This window comes from Somniosus microcephalus, chromosome 22 (genome assembly GCF_052327205.1).
Source record: "Somniosus microcephalus isolate GS21.2 chromosome 22, FLI_Smic_1.0, whole genome shotgun sequence".
Classification (NCBI taxonomy): Eukaryota; Metazoa; Chordata; class Chondrichthyes; order Squaliformes; family Somniosidae; genus Somniosus; species Somniosus microcephalus.
In genome coordinates this window covers 2,230,685-2,242,019 of record NC_141008.1, presented here as the reverse complement: position 1 = coordinate 2,242,019, position 11,335 = coordinate 2,230,685, and the positions used below count along the sequence as shown (strand labels likewise).

The 11,335-nt window shown below is 47.3% G+C and overlaps 1 pseudogene across 1 annotated transcript; it reads left to right on the top strand.

The window, feature by feature from the left end:
- The first annotated feature begins 210 nt into the window (after nucleotides 1-210).
- LOC147101984 (uncharacterized) lies at nucleotides 211-10,538 on the top strand (annotated as a pseudogene). Its single transcript, XR_015073192.1, has 2 exons — nucleotides 211-318; nucleotides 6,448-10,538. The product of XR_015073192.1 is annotated as an uncharacterized LOC147101984 (transcript).
- The last annotated feature ends 797 nt before the right edge of the window (nucleotides 10,539-11,335 follow it).

Below are 11,335 nucleotides of genomic sequence, written 5' to 3'. Positions count from 1 at the left end.
ACCCTTTAATTAATTGAAATTAAGTTAAATCAAATCAATCCCACCAATTACACTACAGTTAAATGGTTTACCAACAGTCCCTGCTACACCACAGAGACCTTAGCAACTATAAACTACAGAGTTAAAGTTTAAAAAGAGAGAAAAACTCACCAATCACTTACTTGCTTTCTGGTGACATCACACTTCGATGACTTTATACCTCTCTCCCTCCCTCTGAGCTCGGAGACTGCTGATTAGTACGTCAATAAGAAACAATCCCGACCGAGCGTCAGAAGGAGAGAGCTGCAATCAACAGGAGCTGGTCACTCCGGGGTGATTGTATGAACATTTACTTACAACATATTTGGGCATTGTATTGCTAGAGCATCTTTAATTGTGCACATTAGTAGAGTAAGAAGGGCATTGAATTGCCATTTAAATCTCGAAGTGTTTTTGTTTTCTTTTCTCTTTTCCTTTAACAAACGACCTTCTTTAATTTAAGAGTTTTTGGGTGATTCATTAATTATTTCCCTTGTAATTCATGGGTCAAAACAAAATACAAGCCTGAGAATAGGACAGCGAGGCTCACAGTATTGGGGCAGTAGAAGCTGTAAAAAGTGAAAGTTAGTTTAAGATCCTGTTTTTAACCTAAAACTTTAAAAACTGTGGTTAACAGAAGCTGCCTGTCAGTGGCAGTTAACGGTCAGCTGTAAGTGCTGGTCTTGATTAGGCACTAATCTCCAGGAGCAGGGAGCTGAGTCATCACTTGTAAATTGGGCAAGGTGCCTAGTGTATTAGATAAACATTGCTGCAGAGCCCAGAGTTAGATTAGACAGAGTGTTTTGTTTGGAAATTTGGATAGAGTGGGAATTTCTGGAAAGGATGATTGGCTATGAAAATTGACCCTTAGTGTTAGGGGGATTAAATATGTGGGGTTACGGGGATAGGGTGGGATATGTGTTGGTGTGGGGGTTACGGGGATCGGGTGGGATATGTGTCGGTGCAGGCTCGATGGGCCGAAATGGCCTCTATTTGCACTGTGGGGTTTCTGTGATTCTGTGAAGTATTGGGCAAGTAGAAGCTGTAAAAAGTGAAATTTAGTTTAAGTTTTTGTTTTAGAACTTTAAAAACTGGTTAACAGAAGCTGCCTGTCAGTGGCAGTTAACCCTCAGTCAGCTGTAAGTGGTTGTCTTGAAGAGGCATCGAGTCATACGGCTCAGAAAGCGTCCATTATGTCACAGAAGAGTCCGTGCCGGCTCTCTGTGGAGCAAACCAGTCAGTCCCGTTCCCCCGCTCTATCCCCGGAGCCCTGCAAGTTAATTTTGCCCAAGTGCCTATCCAGGCTCCCATTGAAAACATTGCGTCTCCGCTTCCACCACTTCCGTCGGCAGCGAATTCCAGGTCATCACCATTCGCTGCGTCCTTAAGCCAATTCCATATCCAAGCTGCCACTGACCCACCTATTCCATGAGCCTCAATTTTGTAAACCAGCCTTCTATGTGGTACATTGTCAAACGCCTTCCGAAAATCCATGTAGCCAACATCCATTGCATTCCCTTCATCAATCCTCTGTTATTTTATCAAAAAATTCAATTAGATTAGTTGACACAATCTGCCTTTTACAAATCCATGTTGGTTCTCCTTAATTAGTTTAAACCTCTCCAAGTGCCCGTTAATTTTTTCCTTGATTATTGTTTCTAAAACTTTACCCATCACTGATGTTAAACTGACCGGTCTGTAGTTACTAGGATTGTCCTTACACCCTTTCTTGAACAATGGTGTCACATTTGCCACTTCCCAATCCTCAGGTACCTCCCCCACATCTAGGGAAGATTGGAAAATTATGGCAAGCCCTTCTGCTATCTCCTCCCCCAATTCCCTTAGCAACCTGGGATGCAAGCCATCTGGACCAGGCGACTTATCCACTCTAATCATACCCAGCCTTTCTAGTATATCCTGCCTATCAATTTTCACCCCTTCCATTGCTTCTACCTTTTCCACTTTTAACGATATTTTGTCCACATCCATCTCTGGAGTAAACTCTGATACAATGTACTCATTGAGTATTCTAGCTTTGCCCTGCGCCTCTAAGCATATATCACCTTCTTTGTCCCTAATAGGCCCCACCCTGCCTCTTACTACCCACTTACTGTTTACATGCCAGTGGAAGATTTTTGGGTTCCCTTATATGTTAACCGCCATTCTACTCTCATATTCTCACTTTGCCAATCTTATTTTCATCTTCACATCCACTCTCAATTTATTGTATTTGGTCTGGTTCTCCCTTGAAGAATTGACCTGACATGCATCATACATCCTCATTGTTTGTTTCATCATCTTCTCTATCTCCCTCATCATCCAAGGAGCCCTCGCTTTGGTTTCCTTACCCTTCCCTATTGTTGGAATGTACCTAAGCTGTACTTGAAATATCTCCTCCTAAAAAAATCACCCATTGTTCCGTATCAGTCTTTGGTTCCATTTTACCCTGGCTAGATCCTTTCACATCCCATTGAAGTTAGCCCTATTCCAGTTTAGAAGTTCCACTCTAGATTGTTCCTTGCTCCTCTCCATTGCTAATCTAAATCTTATGATACAATGATCACTCGTACCAAAGTGTTCTCCCACAGACACTTGGTCAACCTGGCTCACCTCATTCCCCAACACCAGATCCAGCAATGCCTTCTTCCTAGTTGGGCCAAGAACATATTGGTCAAGGAAATTCTCCTGAACACATTTCAGAAATTCCTCCTCCTCCTTTCCCTTTACCTTAGCATTATCCCAATCAATATTTGGGTAATTAAAGTCCCCCAATATCACCACTCTATAGATCTTGCATATCTCTGCGATTTTCCAGCAGATTTTCTCCTCTACCTCCCTCTCACTATTTGGAGGCCAATAGAATACCCCCAATAGCGTGATCATACCCTTTTTGCTCCTCAACTCTAACCAAATGGATTCTGTCCTTGTCCCTGCAAGAACATCCTCCGTTTCCAACACTACAATGTCTTCCTTAATCAGCACTGCCACCCCACCTCCCTTTTTTCCTTCCCTATCTTTTCTGAACACCTTGTACCCTTGAATATTAAGTGCCCAGTCCTCACCGTTTTTAAGGCACGTTTCTGTTATTGCCACAACATCATATTGCCACATGGCTAATTGTGCTTGTAGCTCACCAACCTTAGTCACCAAACTGTTTGTTTACGTACATGCATTCTAAACCCATTATTTAATTTTTTGTAGTTTTTCTTAGTCTGTACCTAACTAATCTGGTACTTCCTCCGCCTCTAGTACTATCTTCCCTAGTACTATCCAACACACTCACTCTTTTATGCACCTTATTCTTCTTTTCTACTCCAATATGCTGGTGCCTATCCCTCTGCCAAGCTAATTTAAATCCTCCCCAACAGCACGAACAAACCTCCCACGAGAATATTGATCCCAACTCTGTTGAAATTTAACCTGTCTGGCTTGCACAGGTCCCACCTTCCCCAGAAATTATCCCAATGCCACAGGAATGTAAAGAACCTCCCTCCTGCACCATCTCCCCAGCCACGCATTCATCTGTTCTATCCTTCTATTCCTGTACTCACTAGCACGTGGCACCGGGAGTAATCCGGAGATTACTACCTTTGAGGTCCTGCTCTTTAATCTCTCTCCTAGCTCCTTAAACTCTGCCTGCAGGAGCTCATCCCTATTTCTGCCTATGTCATTGGCACCGATATGGACAACAACCTCTGGCCCCTCAATAGTGTCCTGCAGCCGTTCAGTGACATCCTTGACCCTGGCACCAGGGAGACAACAGATCATCCTGGAGTCATGTCTACAGCTGCAGAAATGCCTGTCTGCTCCCCTATTGAATCCCCTATCACTATTGCTCTTCCACTCTTTCCTGCAGCTGGCGACACTTCCTGCATGTGGTTGCCCAGGCTACGCGAAGCATCCAGGTCATCCCACATGGCACAGGATGTGCACTCCATGGGACGGAGGTGCCCTGCCATGCCTCTATTTAATAGACTGAGAACTAACATAGCAGAAATAAACTTAAAAATTAACAAAACACACTCAGCAGCTACTCGCCAATCACCTCCTTCCCTTGTGCTGACGTCACTTTTTCTACTGACGTCACTCTTTCGGATTCTGCCTCTGTTGAGTTGCTGCCTCTCTTGCTCTGGTCTCGCCCAGGGCCGCTGCCTCTCTCGCTCTGTTCCACTCTGGTCTCGCCCAGGGCCGCTTGCTCTCTCGCTCTGCTCTGGTTTCACCCAGGGCTGCTGCCTCTCTCGCTCTGCTACGCTCTGGTCTCACCCAGGGCTGCTGCCTCTCTCACTCTGTTCCGCTCTGGTCTCACCCAGGGCTGCTGCCTCTCTCGCTCTGTTCCACTCTGGTCTCGCCCAGGGCCGCTGCCTCTCTCGCTCTGTTCCGCACTGGTCTCGCCCAGGGCCGCGGCCTCTCTCGCTCAGTTCTGCTCTGGTCTCGCCCAGGCCCGCTGCCTCTCTCGCTCTGTTGCGCTCTGGTCTCACCCAGGGCCGCTGCCTCTCTCACTCTGTTCCACTCTGGTCTCGCCCAGGGCCGCTGCCTCTGTCGCTCTGTTCTACTCTGGTCTCGCCCAGGGCCGCTGCCTCTCTCGCTCTGTTCTGCTCTGGTCTCGCCCAGGTTTGCTGCCTCTCTCGCTCTGTTACGCTCCGGTCTCGCCCAGGGCCGCGGCCTCCTCCCAAATAAACATTTGACAAATTAGATGAACACCAGAGGGTGACGAGATTCAGGCTAGTTGGCCAGGGCTGAGGGTGACTGATAAAGACATCTGTACAGATGCGGCGGAGATGGAGAATCTGGGAGAATGAAATAGAGTCCTTACAGGAAGCGGGGTGGGAGGAAGTGTAGTCCAGTGTGGGAGTCAGTGGGCTTGTAGGGAATGTTGGTCAATAACCAATCCCCAGAGATGGAGACGGAGAAGTCTCCGCCGCATCTGCTCCGATGATGCCACGTTCCACACCAGTGCTTCCGACATGTCTTCCTTTTTCCACAACCGAGGATTCCCCTCCACCGTGTTGACACGGCCCTCGACTGTGTCCATTCTATCTCCCGCACTTCTGCCCTCACCCATGCCCCTCCTTTCCTCACCTTTCACCCCACCAGCCTCCACATTCAACGGATCATCCACCGCCATTTCCACCACTTCCAACGTGATCCCACCACCAAATGCATCTTCCCCTCCCCTCCCCTCCCAACATTCTGTAGGGACTGCTCCCTCTGAGAAACCCTAGTCCACTCCTCTATCACCCCCAGCATCCCTTCCCCTGACACCTTCCCGTGCAAGCGCAGGAGATGCAACACATGCCCTTACACCTCTCCCCTTCCCACTGTCCAGGGCCACAAACACCCCTTCCAGGTGAAACAGCGATTTACTTGTACTTCTTGCAATTTAGTATACTGTATTCGCTGCTCACGATGTGGTCTCCTCTACATTGGGGAGACCAAACGCAGATTGGGTGATCGCTTTGCGGAACACCTCCGTTCAGTCCGTAAGGATGACCCCGAGCTTCCAGTCGCCTGTCATTTTAATTCACCGCTCCATTCCCACTCAAACGTCACTGTACTCAGGCTCTTGCGTTGTTCCACAGAAGCTCAACTTAAACTCGAGGAACAGCACCTCATCTTCCAATTAGGCACTTTACAGCCTTCCGGACTCAATATCGAGTTCAGCAATTTCAGATCATAACCTCAGCCCCCCCATTACATTTTTGCTTATTTTTTATCCACACCTTTGTCTTGGCCCTTCCCCCCCACCCCACCTTTCCTTTTTTTCTCTCTCCCACATGGCAGCTGTCTCCCATTCTGCCAGCACATTCCACACCTAATCTGGAGCCGTCTTTTGTCTCCACTAGTCCTATCACCATCTTGTCTCGTTTTGAATACCTCTTAATGTCTCTTCACTTCTCTTTTGCTCTCACCCAGCCTGGCCTTTTAATCTATTTCATTTCCTGTGCCTCTCCAGTCTCGACAAAGGGTTTGACTCGAAACATTGACTCTATTTTCTCTCCACGGATGTTGCCTGGCCTGCTGGGTTTTTCCAGCATTTTCTGTTGTTATTTTGGATTTCCAGCATCTGCAGTATTTTGCTATCAAGACATCTGTACAGCCTTGGGTTAGTCACAAGGTTTAGTCTGGGTCTGTGGCGAGTCAGCGGATCTCAAACAGGAACCTGTCTGTTAAACGGCTGACTTTGCCATGCGCCGTATAAAGGAAAAGTGCTCGATACTAAAAGCTCCGATGCACATCTCTGCTATAAGGAAGGGAGACAAGAGCCGGAATGTATTCACTGTGGAGAGACACCAAGTACAAAATCCCCGACTACACTCGCTGGGTCATCTTACCAACTTCCCTAGAAACACATGGATGTGGGCTGTGAGCACAGAACTCCCCCTAATAACATGTAGATTCATAAATCAAATGTTGTTGCTTTCTTTTCAGGGACTACTGAAGGAATCAATCAACCACACACGGTGCTGGGATCCCCAATATGGCTGACACTGCTGAAGATGCTTTGGAACTGGCACAATGCACCGCCGAGCTTGTCGAGGCCGCGGCTGCTGTGCAAGCTGCCTTGTCAGCAGTTAGCGGTTTAGGAACAGTGGGTGCTGCAGCTGGAGCAGTGGGTGCTGTTATTGGAGTGGCCGCAGCAATTCTTAAACTTGCTTTAGGCAATGTGGACAGTGAGGAGATGACATATATGAAGGAGCAGTTCCAGATAGTCAGGAACCAGCTAGATATCATTTCAGATCAGATTAAGGATGTGATTACCGAGATAGCGAATAGCACGACTGAAATTCAATATTTCAACATTGAAGAGAACCTGAAAAACCAGTTCAGGAAGTACATGGAGATCCTCAATGCAGCGCCAGAGTTCCGGGAGAAGGAGAAAGAAGAGTTCCTGACTCACTTCGTGTGACTAAAGGTGACCAGAATCTTCACACTCTCTTTGGTGCTGTGATGGGATATTCTGCCATCTTTGGTAAACCCATCCTGGAAACCGCCATGGATTATGACCACAAGAATCGGCGCCTCATGGAAGGTCTCTGCTGCCGTCTGAAGGAGCTCTTCTGTATTGGCCTGATCGCCCTGATGGGTCACGCTGCCATCACCGGGACTGATGTAGAGGCGTTAACGAGAGAATGGAATGAGAAAATGGCCAATGTTGAGAGTAAAATGACATCCATGATAGATCGGTGCATAAAGGAGTTTGCAGAGCAGGCAGAAATAGATGTTAAAAGAATGATAAGTGAAAAGGGTGGGAGAGATAACCAGGAATGTGTATCTTACATAGGAGACTTTTTAAAGGAGAAATATGACTGGGTTAAATGGTCTGTGCGGGTCTATGATCCTGTCGGTGGGTTCGACAATCACTGTGTAATTGGTTATCATTGGTTTAGCTTTTTCCGACACAATGGTGTTAATGCTGTTGTCTCCTATGCCATTGATCCAGCCCCAATTAATGAAGGGCTCATTCGGCAGTTAATGGATGGAAAGGATGGCTGGCGTGATGCAAGGGAAGTTGCTGAACACGTGTACCATAACCTCCCCTCTGGCCATGTTGTACACACGGTGAGACGCTTAAAGGGGCTGTGGGGATTCTGGAACTTACCCAGCAGTTGCCATTTCTGGGAAAACTATAGTGGAGTCACCCTGTGTGTCCACTCTACATGACCCTCCTGCTGGTCTTCCCAGTCCCTCTTCCCTCGAGTCCATGCTGCTGTTCGCGGGGGAATGTGTGCTTTTGATTTTTGGATACAATACACCATCTGTTCTACTTCTAATGAATTAATACAAATTAACCTGATTCTGATACTGAACCCACCTGTACTGAAAACGGAGCAGCCAATGAAATCCAATCAGAAACCAGCTCAGTCTCTCCCTCCAGAAGCCACGGTCTGGAACTGTGAGGGGCGGCAGGCGGCTCCAGTGTGTTGGGCCAGCTGGGTCCAGTGTGTGAACAGCCCGAGCTGAGGTACAGAGCAAGGAGACCTGTCAGGGATCACACGGAATGAATGGGCACACGGAGCCTACTGCAGGCCGCCCCACGTGAGCCGCCTCATTCAGCAGGGAGCAAGGGGACAGATTGGGCAATGATTCTCAGTGACAGATGTGCTGCTCACACACTCGGGGATTGGGCCTTCAGTTGGGTCCGTTTGTCATGAACCAGTCCCGGTTCTCATTTAGTGGAACCATCAGCCAGTGTAGAGAATATAGACAACAGACAGAGCTCAGAGAGTCCATCACTGCTAAATGACAAAGCTCCACTAGAAAGCCCCACACTATCTTACAATTCATCCACAATCCCTTCCCAGCACCTTCCCTCCCTGTTAAATATTGGACTGAAATAAAAATATAAGATGCGAAATAGGAGCAGGAGTAGGTCATACGGCCCCTCGAGCCTGCTCCGCTATTCAATAAGATCATGGCTGATCATTCACCTCAACTCCACCTTCCCGCCCGATCCCCACATCCCTTGATTCTCTTCGTGCCCTGAACTCCATCGATCTCAGTCTTGAATATACTCAATGACTGAGTCCCCACAGCCCTCTGGGGCAGAGAATTCCAAAAATTCACAACTCAATGAAGGAATTCCTCCTCATCTCAGGTCTTAAATGGCCCACCCCTTATCCTGAGACTAGGCCCCTCGTTCTAGACTCTCCAGCGGGGGAAACAGCCTCTCAGCATCCACCCTCTCAAGCCCTGTAAGAATTGTATATGTTTAAATGAGATCACCTCTCATTCTTCTAAACTCCAGAGAGTATAGGCCCAATCTCCCCTTATACATCATCCCTCTCATCCCAGGAATCAATCCAGTGAACCTTTGTTGCACCTCCTCTGTGGCAAGTAAATCCTTCCTTAGGTAAGGAGACCAAAACTGTGCCCAGTACTCCAGGTGTGGTCTCACCAGGGCCCTGTATAATTGCAGCAAGACTTCCTAACTCTTATACTGCAACCCACTGACAATAAAAGCTAACATGCCATTTGCCTTCCTAATTTCTTGCTGTACCTGCAGGCTGACTTCCTGTGATTTGTGTACAAGGTCACCCAGGTCCCTCTGAATACCACCATTTACTAGTCTCTCACCTTTAAAAAAATATTCTGCTCTTCCATTCTTCCTACCAAAGTGGATAATTTCACACTTCCCCACATTATACTCCCTCTGCTACCTTCTTGCCCAATCACTTAACTGGTCTAGATCCCTTTGCAGCCTCTTTGTGTCCTCCTCACAGCTCACTGTCCCATCTATTTTTTATTGTCAGCAAACGTGGATATTTTATACTTGATCCCCTCATCAAAGTCATTGATGTAGATTGTAAATAGCTGAGGCCCAAGCACTGATCCTTGCGGCACTCCATTAGTTACAGCCTGCCATCCCGCAAATGGCCCATTTATTCATATTCTGTTTTCTGTCCATTAACCAATCCTCTCTCCATTACCCCTAATTTCCTGAGCACTAATCTTGTGTAACAACCTCCTGTGTGGCATCTTTTGGGAAGCCTTCTGAAATCCAAATATACTACATCCACTGGTTCTCCATTATCTACCCTGCTAGTTAAAACCTCAAAAAACTCTAAGAAAGACAGTAAGAGATACAGATAGATGATGGATAACATCTGTGGGTGGTTTATAAAGCTCGGAGCACAGTCTGGGTTAGTCTGATCCCACAGTGGGACAGTCTGATGGAGAACGTGTCTGTGGGTGGGTTATGAAGCTCGGAGCACAGTCTGGGTTAGTCTGACCCCACAGTGGGACAGTCTGATGGAGAATGTGTCTGTGGGTGGTTTATAAAGCTCGGAGCACAGTCTGGGATGGTCTGACACACAGTGGGACAGTTTGATGGAGAACGTGTCTGCGGGTGAGTTATAAAGCTCGGAGCACGGTCTGGGTTAGTCTGACCCCACAGTGGGACAGTCTGATGGAGAACGTGTCTGCGGGTGATTTATAAAGCTCGGAGCACGGTCTGGGTTAGTCTGGAGCTGCAGGGTTTGTTCTAAACCTGGATGATTCCTTCTCCGGGATGGTGTTCTGCCAGATAACTAGATACAGTAATTGGATCAGGTCACGTTTGCACTGCTCCAGTTGACGTGTTTTAACCCCATCAATCTCAAAGACTTTCCAAACCTGCTGAAATTTATGACGAGTGGAGTGGCTGAGGGAAGATATAAAGATATTAAAATGGACAAAGGAGATTGTCCTAACTGCAGATAAAACTGAACATTATACAATACAGTGTCTCATGGTTGTGTAAGCAATGAGCATGTATTGCAATAACTCACTAATACAATGATGGAGCTTTCATTTCTGATCAATAGACCTGTAATAATCTGATCTCTGTCACTCAGTGTGTAATGTTGAAGGTCCCTCTGTAACAGGAACACTCACTGATTCCACTCTGATATCTTGCACTCTTTGAGTCTAATTATTATAATTACTGGCTTTTGCTTAAAGTGTGTGATTTGAATTGTTGAAACAAAGCTTGTCCTGACTGTACACTGCAATGTGCTGAATAAACTCAGTCAGATAACACACTTCTCCTGTCTATGGATTAATTACTAAACTCCATTGTCTACATTGCCGCAGTCATCTCTTCACTCACACACTGAGGGTGAGGCAATGTAGGTAACACATGACACAACAAATCCAGAGTCACATGGCAGTCAATGTAACCCCAATCACATGGCAGTCAATGTAACCCCGGTCACATGGCAGCCAGTGTACTCTTTTGATTGGACCAAAAACAATTTATCTGTAAATTAAACAAACTTCAAATGGAACTTAAACAAACCAAATTAAAATTATATTGTCCGGATTGATGATGCACTGCAGTCCCCGCGGCGCCCACCGGTCGCGGATATACTCAAGCGTGCCAGCGGACACCGCGTGCTCCATCTCCAGGGCCACCCGGGCGCGAACATGGCCGCAGAATAGAGGCAGGCAATCTGGCTGGACGACCCCCTCGACCACCCGCTGCCTGGACCAATTAATGGCTTTTTTTACCAGACCCAGGAGCAGTCCTACGAGGAGGTCCTCCTACCTGCCCGCTCCCCTCCGCACCGGGTGACCATAGATCAAGAGCGTGGGACTGAAGTGCAACCAAAAATCGAGGAGCAGCCACTTCAAGTAATGAAAGAGGGGCTGCAACCTCTCACACTCTGTATAAATGTGAAAAACGGACTCCTCCAGGCCGCAGAAAATGCAGGCGGCCTGGGAGTCCGTGAACCTGTTTAAAATCATATTGCACGGGACTGCTCCATGCAACACCCTCCAGGCCAAGTCCCCGATGGAACAAGGGAGGACTCCCGCATAGAGAGCCCTCCATTGGGAA